The 17,694-nt window shown below is 42.3% G+C and overlaps 1 long non-coding RNA gene across 1 annotated transcript; it reads right to left on the bottom strand.

Annotated features, from left to right (window-relative positions):
* Window positions 1–1,259: 1,259 nt before the first annotated feature.
* On the bottom strand, window positions 1,260–15,000 carry LOC122468812. Its single transcript, XR_006293323.1, has 3 exons — window positions 14,067–15,000; window positions 12,858–12,893; window positions 1,260–2,592 (listed from the first exon to the last, which is right to left on the bottom strand). It is a non-coding gene; the product is annotated as an uncharacterized LOC122468812 (long non-coding RNA).
* Window positions 15,001–17,694: the final 2,694 nt, after the last annotated feature.

The raw sequence follows: 17,694 nt of genomic DNA, 5'->3' as shown, positions 1-17,694 counted from the left end.
TTGAGAAGCTGTGTTCCCAGATCAAACAACATGTAAGGTTCTCACACCATGAAACCTTGGTGCCCTACAGCGTGTGCTAAGCAGCACGTTTCCTACAGCTCTGATAGCTACCTTTCTTGCACTCTCGGCCTGTGGGGGTTGGTGTTGATTTCTCTTAGACTTAGGGTGACTGACCATCTTGGTTTGCTAGAGACTTTCCCAGTTTTAGCGCTGGAAGTCTGCTGTTCCCGAAATCCCTCCACTTGTTTGCCCAGATTGGAGTCTTGTGACTGTGAGACGTGGGGTGAGGCCTGGACTGTGGGTGTTACCTGAGAGTCAGAACCCTCAGACATCAGACCTCCTCTAGGAGTGTGGCTACAATATAACATCCTTCTTTACCAGGTTCCCAGTGACCCATAAACTGCATGTACTTACTTTTGTCCCACAGAGCACTTTGGGTGGTTGCTGGTGAGCTAAGGTCCAAGTGTAATAATGCATATTAAAGCATTTTGTAGTGTATAAAGCACTATTCAGACATAATTCTTTTGGTTATATCATGCTTTCCTCACTGACAGTCCCTGACCCTGCGTACATGTGAATCTTGACTTTGGGAGAGAGAAGGAGCTAATAAATACGATTAATTTAGTATATTAAATAATAATCTAATACACTTATTAACAATTTAATATATTAAAAATAATAAATATTAAGTACCTCCTGTTTCCACTGAAGATTGTGCTAAGTATATTATATACATCATTGCTTTTAATCCATCTAAAAATTCTGTGAAATAGTTATGCAATTTCCTTAATACAAGAGTTCATTCTCTTTTGGTGTAGACTCAGGGCTGATGAAAGCAGATAAGTCAGTATAATTTACCTGGGCTGGTCTGCTATTTTGCTTATTAACATAAATCCTGTGTGAAAACTACTAGCCGGTCAACCCTTGGATAGGGTGAGGCCCAACCCGTCATTGGTGGCTCTGCTCAAACCTTGAGGTCTAATTTAGAGCCTAATTTAGAGCCACCTTGAGCCATTTGGCACAATCTAGCATCCCAAAAGGTATAGGAATATGGGTTTCACTCTATGGTATTATGTACATTTAAAGGCTCATTTATCTTTCCTTGGTAACTAAAACAGTTTCCAGATAATGTCAACAAAGTTGTTGTACAGACATGATAAAAAATAATTTTCTAAAATATATATTAATACACAATACATAAAATACACAACCTATTCTTTTATTATATTTCATTCAATTTTTATTTATTTGCCATCAAGTTTAAATTTTTATCCCAGCATTCATTTTTATTTCCCATTGGATTAAATGTATTTTTTAAATGCAGAAATGAAGTTCATTTCTTACCAGTTCAGCCTTTAACTGTTAGGTTTATTAAAGGCCATAGATTATCCATGATGTATTTGGTATAATAATTAAATCATGATGTTAATCCTGTTTCCACCTATGAAGAGATGTTGTTTCCTCAGGGCACTTGGATCCCATGTTCAAGGCACCAGTTTGCTCATAGAAAGAATCTGAAGGAAGATCTTTTACTGTATGACAACAGCTAAGTTTGAATTATGTTATCCAAAGAAGAAATTTCTCTCCATTAGTCAAAGTGCCCACAGCTTTCAAAGAAACCAATTTTCCATATATTTAAGGACTCTTGTATATACATTTAATACCTTTCAATGAAATTTCTTACCCACACAACGTAGTAAAAAATTTACAATATTTCTTCCTAAATGTTGTTAAAACACCTTCTTAGACAAATGGATTATAAGTTTGGGCCAAAATTTTGTTTCAAGCTGGCCACAAGGGATGAAACCTTTAAGTGTGCCGATTCAATATTCTCTTTAGGGATTCTATAAAAAAAGTGAATGGTTAATCATTGTTAAACTGGATACAAGAAAAAATCATGTCTGGTTAAAGATTATTAGGCTGGCCAGTCAGCTGGGTGGGTAACCCTGGCTTCCCAGAAGTCCTTAATCTTATTTAGGTCTATCAGAAAATTGCTCAAGCATTTTAACAGCAACACCAATTACATCCCAGAGGAGGTTGTGAATTATATCATGCAAAAAAGTTCTGCCCTAGACCAGGTTTGGGACAATTTTTATTCTCACTGTGAATATAACTTTTGTGCCAAAACATTATCATTGTTTTTTTTGTTCTAAAATAATAATTTTTTTTCCTTAAAATTTGATTTAAGGTGGTAAGCCCTTTTGGAACAAAGCTATTTCTTACCTTAAAAGAATGTTGTACCCTTTGAAACACATGAAAATTGGACGAGTGCAACTTATTTGGAGAAATAGTAACATTTCATAACAGAAATAGTGCTAAAGTAAGCTACAAATGTAATTTAAAAACAAGCCACCAGTGTCTAGCTCTACCTACCAATTTCCAAGAAGTACACGAAAAACTATACCACAAAGGCATGTTAATGTCCAGACCTTGAGAAATTCTATAAGACTCCAAATGGTTTCTTCGGTAAACACCTTGTAGGGACTAGGGGCAGAGAGAGAGAGAGAAGAAAGGGAACCTATAAAAAACACTTAAAAGACTTACCAATCAATCACAGCATGTAGACCTTATTCGCATCCTGATTCCAACACACTGCAGAATAAAATTATGACATTCAAGAAGCAGTTGAAAATTTGAACTCTTACTGGAAATATAATGATATTAAGGGATTATTGCTAATCTTTAAATTGTGACAATGGTAATGAGTTTATATAGAATCAACTTTATGGTGTAGAAATACACAGTGAAAAGTTTGCAGACCAAAGGATATGTCTGGGATTTGCTTCAAAATAATACAAGAGGAAGAGAAGTGGGTGAGGAGAGATGAAATATGATAAGCCTGAGTTGGCAATTATTGAAGCTAGGTGATGGGTATACAAAAGTTTATCGTCTTCTGCCTACTTTTGGCATATGTTACAAATGCTCTTGAAAATTTTTTTAATGTTGATTTATTTTTGAGAGAGAAAGAGAGAGAGAGAGAGTGCCTGAGTGGGGGAGGGCAGAGAGAGGGAAAGACAGAATGTGAAGCAGGTTCCAGGCTCTGAGCTGTCAGCACAGAGCCCAATGAGGGGCTTGAACCCATGAACTGTGAGATCATGACCTGAGCCAAAGTCGGATGCTTAAGTTGACTGAGCAACCCAGGTACCCCAGGAACTCTCTTTAATAGAAGATTTAAATAAAACGACGCCAACAGGATTGATTCTCTAAGCTGTTGGTGTTCTCATTGCTTGCCTGGTCAAACTGCTATTCTAGAGCCCACAGCCAGTAGAGCCCTTTGCACAAAAAAGCAGATTGGATGGGCAGCAATGGCATTACAGTAAGCAGATAGAAGTCAGACCGTAATTGTCAGTGAAAACCTTTCCATTGGGGCACAACGTACTAGAAGAATGAAATGATGGCTAGACACACAGAAAGGCTTGTCACTGAGTGCATTGTAGCGAAGGGGTAGTGCCCATGTCTCTTTGGTATTGCCTAAATACCTATTTCCTGGTTTTTTTTTTAATTTAAAAACTTGATGGGGTTTATTAGTTGTGAGTAAAGAGAAGAAAAACAAGTGAGAGAGAACACGGCCTGGGGACAGAAATGTTCTCACTTACTTTAAAAGGTCTTAGGCCTGTTATGGGAAGTAATTAGCATTCCTAATCAAATGCTGGACACTGCATGTGTTAATGAGTTGAGGGCCTCTTCTGGGAAGTGGGTTGGCCATCCACCTGTTGACAGTGTGGAGCAGGCCATCTTCAACCAGGCTTTCGTTTATTTGCCTTCTTCTGTGTCTTCTTTCTTGTAACTTCTTCTTCCTCCTTTGAGTACTCTTTTTCTTTCTTTTCCATACATATTTCTCCCAAGAGAGAATCCTTTGGCTTGGCTTGCAGTGAGCTTGAACAAAAACTCCAATGTTTCTTATGATTTGTCTGAGAATTTACTTTCTTCAGTTTTTTCATCACATAAAAAGAACTCAGTTGTTCATTGGCACATATAAAATACCAGGAATTTTGGAGTTTCAGGGTTCAGCAGCTCAAGGTATGTAGTTGGAACCTTGAAAGGAATGGGTAGAGAAAAAAAATATGGAGTGGGGGGCGCCTGGGTGGTTCAGTCGGTTAAGTGTCTGACTTCAGGTCAGGTCATGATCTCATGATGCCTGAGTTCAAGCCCCACGTTGGGCTCTGCACTGGTGGTGCGAGCCTGCTTGGGATTTTCTCTCTTCCTCTCTCGGTCTTCCCCTTCTCCACTTGTGTGCACACACTCTCTCAAAATAAATAAATAAACTAAAAAAAAAAAAAAAAGAATATGGAGGGAGAGGAGCTCAACAGCAAGGCCAGAGGCGGAGACTCTGGAGGGACACAGCCAGGGTGAAATTCTTATGCCTAACATTCAACTTGACATTCTTTCCTGAGCTGTGTTATTTCTACTGTCCTCCCATCTCGGCAAATGACAGGCCCATCTTTCCTCTGGTGCAGAACAAACACCTGAGTCTCATCCTTGCTTCCTCTCATTCTTTTGCATCTGCATTTGATCCATCTGCAAACCCTGTTGGCAGACCTTCAGTATATATCTATAACCTATGTCCACTCCTTATCACCACACTGCTGGACAGTGGTTCCCGTCACCAGCTCTAACGTGTGCAGTTGAAATGGCCTCCAAATTCATCATCCAGCTTCTACCTTTGCCACTCTCAGTCTCCTCCCACCCCAGAAGCCAGATAGATGATCCTTTTGAAGTACAGTCAGGTTCTGGCACTCCTCTACTCCAAAACCTGCAACTGCTTCCCAACTCACTGTGAGTGAAAGTCAGCCATCACACCGACCTACTGGCCTTCACAACACATTTGCAACCCCTCTGACCACATTTTGGCTCTTTCCTCATTTATTCCCACTGCAGCCAAACTGGCCTCAGACTGTTCCTCCTTCGGGGGCTGTGCGCTTGCTGCTCCCTCCGCCTGGGACATCCTTCCCCCACATATGGGCATGGCTTTCTCCAGCACCTCCTCTACTCAATGCAAACGCTCCTTGCTGTAGCCTGCTTGGGTCATGCATTTGAAAAATCAACTCCCCGCCCCACCCCGTCCCCCAACCCCAGCACTCTGCTTCCCTTTTCTCTACTTTAATTTTCTCTGTGTGTTTATTAGTACCACACACACTCTATAGTGTCCTATTTATTGTGTCTATTCTCTGAGCGTTTCCTCTGGAATATAAGCTCCACACAGGCAGAGATTTCTATCTCTTTTGTTTGCTACTGAATCCCCAGAACCTAAACAGGGTGTAGTCTATAGTAGAGGCTCAATAAATATTTGTGAATGAATGAATTTCCCAAACTAAGAAAATCTGGCATGTACAACATTCTTATGTGAGTAGAGCTTTGGGGGATGAGGCAAAGTGGCTAAGAGCAGAGGGGACAGGGCAGTGGCTTCAAGCACTGAGGTGCTGAGCTGGTATCACCAAGAGCTTAGTGGGAACAAGACATTTCAAGTGAGAGGTGACCATGGAACTTGAAGCCCTGGGAAGGGCCTTTCTGACCATTCCACAATAGCCTGAACTGTTTTATTTGGATACTTAAGTAAAGGCAGTCATGAAAATTTGGATATATTTGGAAGCATCTGGTTACTTTAATAAAATGTGAAGTGACATTTTGAGAAAAGAGACATTTTCTCATACTGGACATTTATATATCTGGTATTTTTGCAGTTTGTTTCTCAGAAAAAGGTTTACCTGTTTGAAATCAGACACCGGGCAGCTTAAACCGGACAGTCAAAGACAATCAAAGCTCTCTATCGTAGACCTGCCAGGCACAAAACACAACCTCCAGTGTTGAAGCTGTGGGGTGGGGGTGGGGTGAGCCGGGGAGGGGCACAGCAGGTGCCTTGGCCTCTTCTGGTGGGGTGGGGAAGGCTGTGGCGAGAGGGGCGGCCAGCCCTACAATAAGGCTTATTTTATGTCGGCCCAGTTGGCTTGCAGTAAACACACTATCATAGGACTCATAGAAAGACATGGTTATTTTAGTTGGCACTAAGACAAAGATATGAATTCAAGTATAAAAGCAAAGCCACTCTAGTACATAAACAGAAACAGCACATGCCCCTGCCCTCCCTCCAGCCACTTGTTAATCTCTCCTCAAGGCAAAATCCCGAGTCTACCCTCCCAGTAATCTTTGAACCCAGACATTGCCATTTTCAAGGTCACTCTCCACTCCCACATAAGGGGAAATTGAGGAACGGTCTGAATTCAGTCCTTCAGAGGTCTCGCCCAGATTCCATGATACCCTGAAGGTATCTGGGGGTGCCCATGTATCCAGGAAGAATACTAAGGCTGACAGCTTGCAGAGGGCTCAGTGAGGTCCCTGGCATGTCTGCGTCTATGTGTGTTAGTGTATAAATCTGGGAGGTGGGATGGGGAGAGAAGAGAAACCACTTTTTATTTACTTATTCTTTTGATGTTTACTTATTTTTGAGAGAGACAGAGAGAGAGAGAGAGAAAGAGAGAGAGAGAGAGAAAGCAGGGGAGGGGCAGAGAGAGAGGGAGACACAGAATCCAAAGTAAGTTCCAGACTCTGAGCTGACAGCACAGAGTCCTATGTGGGCCTCGAACTCACAAACTGTGAGATCATGACCTAAATCGAAGTCAGATGCTTACCCCACGGAGCCACCCAGGCACCCTGAAAAATCACCTTTTAGTTCAGGGCAGCACTGGTCTGGAGCCCAAATGAGATTTGTAGGAAGAGCTCCCCAGGTTCTCCAGCAAGACCCCCAGGAAGAGTGAAGATGAGACCGCTAGGTAGCCAGGAGGCACCGCTGGGCTCTGGACAACCTTGAAGACAAGCCAGAGGACAAGTTACAAGCAGCAGAAACAACAGACGTTAGGAAACAGCAACTAGGTGCACAGTGACAAGGTCCTGCAGACCAGGGAGCTAGGGGATGTCGTGCTTGGGACTTCTGACCCATCCTACCATGAGTATGCAAAGTTTTGGAATGACAGCCCAACCCCATGTATATTCATGTATTCAGATGCCACCTTGGGGAGGAGCCAGGAAGTGAGGTGGAAGACGAAGGAATCACCAAGTACCTTTATCTAGAAAGGTGGAGCATTAAACCAGGGGACTCTAAATGGTTGCATTGGGCCACGGTTTAGACCAGATTGGACTTTTAGTTATTTTTCTCCTTGCTACGCAGCAGTTGAAAGTTGACCAAAGATGTTTGTTTACAAATACCAATTTTCTTTTTACTCATCTGATAATAAAAGTGAGTAAATTACAACCTCAAAATATGATTGTCAATAACCCTCTATATAGTTAGTTATATTTAAAAACTTCTGGCCGTTGTGGGATGGTGGGAAGATGGTGGGCTGTAGCCTCACATAGATCTAGGTTTGATACTGACTCTTGCATTCTGCTCCCTCCCTGTGGGAACTTGAGCAAGTCACTTAACATCTCTGAGTCATGGTTGTCTGTAAAATGGATTTAATACTGCTGACTAGACTCTTGGTCTGAAATTAAGTGGTGTCTGAATGTAGAGTTGCCCAACGCAGGCTTGTCATGCGGTAAATGCTCGACAAATGTCAATTTTCTTTTCTTCCCACACTGAAAAATTTGCACATTGACAAACTGTTTCCTAGTGAATTGACTCCAATTAACTACCAATAAATTGATCTTAGTGTTTGATGGAATCATACACGTTAAAATACTAACAAGATGTTATTTTTTATTTTAATCCAGTTCCAACTATGACCTGTAGATGTCTCTGTGAATCTTCCTCTGTACCCAGCTATGCCTAAAGGTACAGAAGACAGCTCAGCCATTTGTGTTAATGATTATTCATAAAGCACAGAGGTTGGTGCCTGAGGAAGGAGAGCACTGGTCACTCTGTCTGTCCACTTAACTTCCTCTGTCCCCCACTCCAGGGTGCAATGAGACTTTCCTCAAATCCCTTTGTCCTGCATCCACTCTCAGCCTTAGAGTGGGAGTGTAACTCAGAGCACAGGACTTGGGGTGAAGCAGCCAAGTTCTTGGTGCCCTTCTGATGTTCCCCCAGCTCCTGTTTAAAGCTGTCATGTGTGGCATTGACCACAGGAAGCTGTTCTCTTGCAACGGACAGGATTTGACTTGCATGTTGATTCAGGTAACACCAGCTGAGTAAGGAAGGGCTTCTGCCACGTCTCCCTATTTGGGACAAAACATTTAGCATTTGTTTCAACTCAGCCACGCAACTCACAGCACAAGAAATAACCATTGAAAGGTGAGGGAGAGAGGATTTAGGAAATCATTTGCACGATTATTTTGAAATGACATTTTGTGCTCCATGAAAATAGGATTCCTTAGGACCCCATGAAATGGACATAAATACATGTTCCTGGTTTAATGGGCCTGGCCTTTCCTGGGCTGTGTTTTATGTGGCATAAGAGGTTTCTAGTGACTAACACAATATGGGGCAGTGGTGGGTGAGCAAAGAGAGGAAGGGATGGATCTCCCATCTGCATTTTATTTCATTTTGAAGAAGACGAAATGAAGATGTGCTTTATTCTAGGGTCAGGGCCCTGTGCTTTCTTCTTGACAAATGATTGAGACAATTTGAGTGGAACTGAGTTTGGCATTTTACTTTCTGGATTTCCTCGGCCTCTTTCTGTCTTCTCTTCAGTCCCCTGGAGCGTTGGACTGCCTGGTCTTCTCAAGCAACCTTGAGGGGATTGTGAGCTGGGCTCCTTTCCTCATGGAGTCCCAGGCATCTGCTCTGTCCTCCCTGCTGTCGGTCTCTGTGCACAGTGGTGAGTACGGAGGGATTCGCAGAGGAGAGTGAGACAGAATCTGTGGGTCCACTTGCCTTCGGTGGAGGATGATCTCATCTGCTTGGAGACATGAGTGGAAGCTGTTAACCCCAGAGGGTATGTTAGGGCTAAGGTACCTGAAGTCAGTCAGGTGATGAGAGGGAAAGAGACGTAATGCTTGCAAATATGATGAATAAGAGGATGTTAGGTCCGGTTGTAGCTCTGGAGCCAAGGGAGGGGCAGAACCTGGACTCAAGGTCACAGCCTTTGGTGGGCTTGGCTGGGGCTTGCTCTCCATAGGTGTCCTGTGTGTAGGCTAGTGTCTGCTCAGGATGCTCCTGGGTTATGCCTGTTGCTCGGGGGCAGTTATCCATAGCACCCCCTTTTACTCTCAAAAGAGTCCCTATTTGGATGCTAAATTACATTGCCAGCCTGCTGTTCACCTCCCTAGATATTGTGTCAGCATTTCTAAGAGGGTACTATGCTTGTCAGTGCAGTAAAACATAAACATAGAGCTTTGAAAGGACCAAGAAGCTGGTCTAGACAGGTCAAGAGCTTTCTGTGAGAGGAAGCGGGCTTCCTAGGTCCTACTATGCGTTCAGTTTTAATTGTATCCAAATTTCTTTTGATCCTTTTTTCTTTCCTTCTGGCTAAAAAAGGTTGTTTTGGAAATCAGTATTATACTGTAAACTGCTTTCTTACTAGACAGCATATTTAATTATTTCTCTATTAATGGAGAGTCATGATGTTTCTAGTCTATGACCACTACAAACAACGCATATGCATACACATTCTAGTTTACCGTATTTGTCGCCCCATCTGTAAATGAAGAAATCGTAGGATTGGTGGGGGGGGGGAGGGGGATTCAATGAGATAATGCTTATAAGAGCACTTAATATAGTACCTGGTACAGAGCAAATGTTCAGTAAAATTGTCTGTCATAATTATTTAAATATGGATTTCATAAATTATTTTTCCTTCTCTCAGAGAGGTTCATCCCTGGGCCTTCTGACTAGTGGAAATGGTGAACCTATGCCCTTTCAAGGTCACAGGCAGGACCATGGCATGTCTACATAAATTGCCCTCCAAAAGCTTCACTCAGAACCTCACTGAGGGTCCCTGGTGAGGCCTCCAAAGTTCATGTGGTCTAGCTCCGCCTCAGTTCCCAGTTTCAAAGTGGCTCTGATGATTTATTCATTTCTGCAGGGGACAAAATACATTTGAATGTTGTCACTGAGATGTTAGACTTCTCTCTCATCTCGGAAGTATAAACTTCAAAACATCCACAGAAGTGGCTGGGAGACGTGGGAGGATGGATGTGCTCCTGGCAAAGGCTCCTGAGCAGGGTGAGGCTGAAGGAGCGGGCCTGCCTCTCCTGTGACAGGAGGTTTGTTTGGAGGGACTCCTGTGGAGACGCGGGTGGCAAGTAGCAGGGTAAAGAGCTGCCTCAACTTTCATGTTTGGAACATGTTTTTCAGATGTCCTTCCCAGCCAGAAGTTATCAATATGACAAAGGGACACCTGTCTGACCTCAAAGGAAGATGACCTCCTGTCCCCTTGATATCTCTCTTACAGTCCAGGGCTTCCAAAACAGCCATCTCTGGATGCAAACAGATTTTCTCTGTGATGCCTTTTTTTTCCCTTTAAGCTTTGAACAATGTGGCAAAAGATAGAAAAGGAAGCTTTTGCTCCAAATGGACAAGGTTTACTAGAAGAAAAAAAGATCTAAAAAGCTTCTCCGCCACCTGTCCTGGTAAGGTGCAGAGAGGGTTTAACATCATATGAGAAAGCTTGTCAGATAAAAACTCGGCTTGTCAGAATTTTCTCCCTAGTTCCCATCCCACAGAGGCACATCTTGTAGGGTCTCTCCACTGACCGAAACCAAAACGCAACAAGGCCAACTAACTCCAAACAGGGTGGGTAGGCCTGAGAGTTTACGGAGCTATTAAAAACTAAGAGAATATGCTGATTCTACCCAACAAAGAAACTGGAAACATTTCAGGAGTCGGGGGGGGGGGGGTGCGGGGGAAGAGGAACAATGATTTAAGACTTATTACCCATGTTCAATTCTGCCTATGTTTGGAAGACTTATGAAATTAAAAAAATGAAAATATAGAACGCATTTTAATGAAAACAAATTAGTATGTGGTTACTGTGTGCTGACTTAGTGCAAAGCCTCTATTTTTCAGGGCCACAGGAGTGACAGATGGTACTGTTACAGACTGAATGTTATATCCCCCCCCCCCCCCCCCCCCCCGCAAAGATCATATGCTAACATCTTAATCCCCTATGTGATTGTATTAGGAGGTGGGGCTTCAGGGAGGTAATTAAGTCCTGAAGGTGGAACCATCATGGATGGCATTAGTGCCCTTATTTAAAATAATTTTTTTAAATGTTTATTTATTTTTGAGAGAGAGAGACAGACTGTGAGCAGGGGAGGGGCAGAGAAAGAGGGAGACACAGAATCCGAAGCAGGCTCTGGGCTCTGAGCTGTCAGCACAGACCCTGACGCGGGGCTGGAACCTACAAACTGTGAGACCATGACCTGAGCTGAAGTTGGACACTTAACCAACTGAGCCACCCAGGCGTCCCTCATTAGTGACCTTATTAAGATGAGACATGAGAGCTTGCTCCCTCTCCTCCCCACCATATGAGGGCACAACAGCAAGAAGACAAGTCACCTGCAACCCAGGACGAAGGTTCTCACCAGATACTGGATTTGCTGGCACCTGATCTTTGACTTCTAGCCTCCAGAACTGAGAAGTGTTTGCTGTTCCAGCCACCCAGTCTGTAGTAATTTGTTAGAGTGGCCCAAACTAAGACGGCACAGATGAATTAAATCCACCGACACCCACAACAAACATTGAATTTTGGCTTTTAGTTTTAATTTTCTTCCCAGCCAGAGACTCTAACACAAGTAAGCCAAACCACTTTGAATTTCAGAAACTTTCTTTTCTATCTCTGTCATAGGGAGTTATGAAAATGGCTATTGAAAAATGTGAGCAAAGGGAGAGGCAACAAGACACATCTGACCACACTGTAGATACCTGTGGAAAGCGGGGGTGACACCAGCTCAGGGTGAGAGAAAAATTGCAAATTGGGCTCTTAGCCTTACCTTTGCCTGAAGGGGGATGGGGACCGACTTGGTAGGGGCCAGGCACTGGGACAGTTGCAATATATACATTTGTACTTAATCCTCACAACAGCCCAGTGAAGTAGAAATTCGTATCTCTGTCTTACAGAAGAAATTAGAGTTCTAAGTATCATGGTCAAAGTCACACATCTAGAAGTGGTGGGACCAATATTTGAACAAAGAAGAACTGAGGTTCTTCTATTTGCTCTGTAATTTGAACTGACAGATGGTTCTGAAAGGTTCCGCAGGGTGGGAGCCAGAACTGGTGCTCGGGCAAACCAAAGCCACAGGACCTCTGGCATCATGGTGTAGGAATCAGCGAAAGAATTAGCTTTGTTAGGCAGGAACAAATCATATGCAGAGAGGAGGAGAGACCAGAGGCGGCTGAGGGAAAGGTTTACGTGCAGGATTTACAACTCCAGATGCACGAATCTCCTGCCCAGACCCACTAATGAAAATTACCAGCAATTTTTGTAGAGCTCCCCTTGTGATTCTGCTGTGCGACAGTTGAGCGTCCTGAAGTAGCATAAAGTAGGATTCTGTTCCTTGCCATTTTACAATCCCACGCTGGCCCTTTGTGCTTTCTACTACAGTTTATTATATTTCCTAAGCATAGAAATATAGCAGTTAATTCAGGAGCAAGATAACAAAGAGAAAGGGAATGCAAAGAAGGAATCTGAGGCAATGGCTTATCTCCTCCCAGACCAAGTAAACTGACATTTTTGCAGATATTTTTGTTCAACACTATCAGAGTTTGCTGAAGGAATGTAAAATCTCTTCTCCTGGATGGTTGCAAAGAGGATATATTGCCACCTGCCAGCAGGACTCTGTCTTCTTGGAACATTCTTCAGAAAATCTAAACTAATCCTTAATGCTTGGGAAATGTGAATTTGTCTTTAAAAATTTTTTTAAAAATGCAGTCAAGTATCAAGTCTGACCTCAAGGTGGGTGCAGAGGGGCAGAGGTGTACTCACTGTCTTGGTGGCATTCAGGCAAAACATGCTTAACAGCTGTAAAGAAACCAAGAAGAGCGGGTTAGGAAGACCATAAGTGAACATAAGCTATCAGTGGTTTTGTCCTTTTCATGGCTTCTATCAATTTAAAAAATATTTTCAGGCACAAAACCTTCTTTTCTTGGTAGGATAAAAATACAGCACTCACATTCTAAACAAAGCGTTCTAAAAAAATTAAAAAATAATAACAAACATAGTGAAGCAAAAACCATTAGAAAACCATCTTTGTCCCTTGACCCATACTTTGCTTTGAATTGGATATTTTGTGATTCAGGGGACAATTAGGTGGTTTATGAATTTCCCAAATCTTTGTTGCGATGGGCTGTGGAACAGAAAATGATCTATCCGAGTTAAGGCCAGTACAGGTCTTACAGGTCTTATAGGTGAAGGATCCTTGAGCTTTAAAAGATGAGAAGTTGAGTATAGAAGAGTCTAGTCAGTTCATTCTGCCATCCATTGGGAACGGTGGCAAAATACTCATTAGTAAGAGAAGTTGAAAAATTTGAATTTTCAAATTTGAAGTATGATTTCAGGTTTTGGGGTTTTGTCAGGTACTTAGTGAATATACCAATGAAGATAAGGGAACATCCACTTATTCAAAATATTATTCATAGAACAACTCGTCCATGCCAGGCACTGTGCTCAGCACTGAAGAGGAGAGAGCCCTCGCCTTCGTGGTCTGTTTTATTCTCTCCAGGATTCATTCTTTAGGACAATAGTCAGTTGTATTTTTCAGAACAAGCCTTTTACCCTTGAGTTATGTGCTGTCACTTATGGCCTGATACAGAGCTACGAATAGCTCTGAGGGTACCCTGCCTCAACCATCTATCCAAGAATACATCTGCTTCACCAAGTATCCAAAAATATGACTGAGGCTCCTGTTCAGAGTACTAAGTCTAGGGTTCATGATGGAATTTTCTATCTGAAGAAGAGCTTAAATCTTAATCAGGTCTCCTCTGTGGTTAAAACAAAACAAAATTAAAATCAACCTATAAAGTTATCAAAGTACTTTGATAATAGTACTACAGAATATAAAATCTATATTAGTCAAATTACCGTTCTCACTCAGGGCCTATGAAGTTTATATATAAATTAAAAAAAAAAGTTTCCTGCCACTTAAAGTAAAGGCATAGTAAGAAATCAAACCAAAGCATATCTGGAAAAGCCTACCTGGTGACTCTTAGGATCCACAACCGACACGGAGTCAAAGAGGTCAGTGTGATATCTCAGCCTACTAAAAAGAAAGTCACATTAATATCTGGGAGGGGTGCCTGTGTATGGGTGGAAGCAGGGTGGGACTGCGGGTTAGGGAGAGCAGCAATTATAGTCCTTCATCAAGTCAGGGGAAACCCAATGGAATTCGGGGCCATGTTTCCAACTTAAGAGATTTGCCTCGTCAGTTTTTCAAGAACATTGTCTAAGTTGGTGGCTTATTTATTTATATCTTGGATTTATGGATCAACTTTCCTCCAGAAGGGCTCTCTGCTAAATTTGAACATAGTTTAGATTTCTTCTTCCTGTCAAGTCTCCTACCTCAAAAGAGCCTTGTTGTCCTGCTGTGTGTAATGATGGCATTTGTAACCCCATTTGACACGTACATTTATTGTTGCATATTCATGCATGTTTTTTGGACGAAAATTGAGAAGAGATTGACAACAATTTTCTGGTGGACACAATGTGTTCTTTCTTGCTCTGTAATGTGTTTTTCCATTTGCTCCCTGCTCCGCCTCTTGGGGAAGATTATTTTCCTTTCTCATCACCTGTGTTTCCTTCTCGGCCTTTCTGGCTGCTCATCTGGGCTGTTTTCCACCTTGCAAACGTTTAAACAATTCACAAATTCAAACTTCTCTGGTCACAATTTTGAAATCACAAATTAAATGGGTCTGTTAGCTCAATAAACTCTCTTCACTTTAAAAAAAAAAGTAAAAATAAAAAAGGATTAACAGGCACCTGGAAGAGAGCTTTATATCTTGGCAAGAAAAGATTAGGCTTTTCTCAAAGGCATCATGGGATTTAGTGAAGAAAAGATGCTATAGAACTGGCCAAATATTAATAATAAGATGGCCAAAGCCATCCTAATTATTTGTATGTGTCCATGCATGTTTGTGGGCCCAGAGAGAGCTAGTAGTTAGGGGACCTTGCACTAAAGTTCACAGGACTCTGCTCTGCTGTGTGAATGCAGCTGCCAGTAAGACTCTTCCTCTGTAATGATTTCCCACTCCTCTTTACAGAAGGTAAACTTCTAGGCCTTTAGACTTCTAGAATATTGGAGACTTCTAGAACATTCTGTGGTTGGGTTACCATTCTATAAATTAAATACCATGTATGCTCATGCTTGGGAAAGAATTGGTGGCCACACTGCCAAAAGCTTAACTTTCGTTTTCTTTACTAGATTTACATGAGTTTCTGAGAACAATGGGAACCTCCAGGAGGGAGCCACTTGCCTTGTGAAAATGTCACTCCTTACTTCTACATGGGAAGCCTGGGCCATCCAGGCTCTTGCAAGCCTTTTGACACCAAGCCTTCTGTGTCCTCCTGGTAGCAGGTACATTCAGGCTGAATCTGCAAGTGGGCCAAATCAGTAGAAGAACAAAGTCCAAAGAAGCTGATTCCTCAAGAAAAGGGTTACTGAGTGGGATATGTTTTGTCTTTATATCCCTAGAGCCTAGCATAGTGCCTGGCATGGAATAGATACTTAAGAACAGTTTGCCAAATGGCTGAATGAATTTGAATGACTGCTTTCAATGGCATTGCCAATGAAGACAGTTGGCTTGACTGCCTTGTGGCAAAAAGAGGGCCTTTTGAGAGAATCCTAGGCCTCATTAATCTATCTATACAGTTAACAAATACAGGTGAGTACTTCTTATATGTCACTGAGCACATTTTTGAAATCACCTGGTTCATTTGTACTCTCCACCTACCCAACTGGGCCTAGAATGTAAGTTCCAAGAGAGAAGGGACATTGCTTGTCCTGTCCATGGCTCTACCTTTAGCTCTTAGAATGGTGCTTAGGGACAGAGAGGAGCCCTCAAAATGTGACAGAATTTTCTGCTGACTATTATTGCCCAAGTTGCAAATGGCTCCAAATCATTCCATGTACTGAAACCGAGTGGTGGCTTGGGGAGGTGGCTCTTGTGTTGGGCTTGGGATCTTCTGTCACGGGCCACATTTTCATCTGCTGATGAGCCTGGCTTCCACCCCCATCCAGGTTCTGAGCTGACCTGCATCCCATACCAGCTCACTGGATTGGAGCAGGTATACAAATTCTGCGGGTTCTCCATATTTTCTCAAAGTTCAGTTTTTAAGACATAGAGTCTAGCATTCCTTTGTTTTAGTCACTTCTGTTCTTATTATATTTCAAAAAATCCATAAAATGCCAGAGTTCAAAGGTGCAACTTCTCTCAAGTAGAAAAATACTTGACTAATGTCTTTGACAAAACCGTTTTCTCTGTGCCGCTGGGTTAGGATGGGTCTCATAAACCTCCCAGACTTCAGGCTCAAAAAGAATAACTTCCAGACTGCAGGCTGCCTGCAAGATTTCCCCAGGCCTCTGGAATGTCCTTTATTTTATAGTTGCTTCCTCAGTCTCAATTATGAACCTACTTTCCGTGACAGAGAGGGAGAAGCTAAGAGGGTGAAAGATATTTGCATAAAATGCCACAGTTTACAAAACTATTTCATATGTTATCTTTTAAAAATCTTTGCCATTAAACCCTGAAATATGTGTCATCCCAATTTTAGAGATGAGGAAATAGGGGCTGACCGAGGTTAAATAAGGCATTGACCATTATGTTAGATGTTGTTTGAGCCCAAGTCTCTTAAATATGACCCTCCATGTCTTTCCACTCCTAAGTATGTCATAAATGAGTCTCCAAAGTTTCCTAGGTTTTTTGTTTGTTTCCTGGTTACTCCCCTGTGGATATTGTGGTTCCCCAAATTTGTTAAGCTGGTTCACATCTTTAGGCCTCTATACATTGCCATGCCCTCTGCCTAGAAGAACTTGACCTCTCCTTTATTAAATTGTTTAGATAATTCCTGTTTATCCGCCCCCCCCCCCCAAATCTGAGCTCAAGACATGAGAGCACAAGGCTGAGTCAGCCGTGGAATCACACTGTCTGGGTGCAAATTTTGGTGGTGCCATTTACTCGCTGTTAAACCTGGTGTGGTAGCTTAACCTCTCAGTCCTTAGTTTTTCCATCTATATGATGGGGAAATTTTTAATGTTTATCTTCAAGGGCTGGCAAATAAGTAATGTAAATACCACATTGCTTAGAGAGTATTCAGTTTGCTGCTGCTCCCCCACCCTCCAATTTTATTTATTTATTTATTTATTTATTTATTTATTAAAGTTTATTTATTTATTTTGAGCATAAAGGCTGGGGAGGGGTAGAAAGAGAGAGAGAGAGACAGACAGACAGACAGAATCCCAAGCAGGCACCATGCTGTCAGCACAGAGCCTGACTCAGTGCTCGAACTCATGAACCATGAGATCATGACCTCAGCCGAGATCAAGAGTCGGATGCTTAATCAACTGAGGCACTCAGGTGCCCCAAATTTAGAATCATATTACCAATCTCCCCTGCTTCTCTAAAATTGCTTCTTTAAAAAAAATTTTTTTTTCTTAATGTTTTTATTTATTTTTGAGACTGAGAGAGACAGAGCATGAGCAGGGGAGGGGCAGAGAGAGGGGGAGACACAGAATCTGAAGCAGGTTCCGGGTTCTGGGCTGTCAGCACAGAGCCTGACGTGGGGCTCGAACTCACAGAGTGTGAGATCATTACCTGAGCTGAAGTCTGAT

The sequence above is a fragment of the Prionailurus bengalensis genome, chromosome B3 (genome assembly GCF_016509475.1).
Source record: "Prionailurus bengalensis isolate Pbe53 chromosome B3, Fcat_Pben_1.1_paternal_pri, whole genome shotgun sequence".
NCBI classification, from domain to species: domain Eukaryota; kingdom Metazoa; phylum Chordata; class Mammalia; order Carnivora; family Felidae; genus Prionailurus; species Prionailurus bengalensis.
Note: the sequence above shows the minus strand (reverse complement) of the source record. Positions and strands in the feature narration are given on the sequence as shown.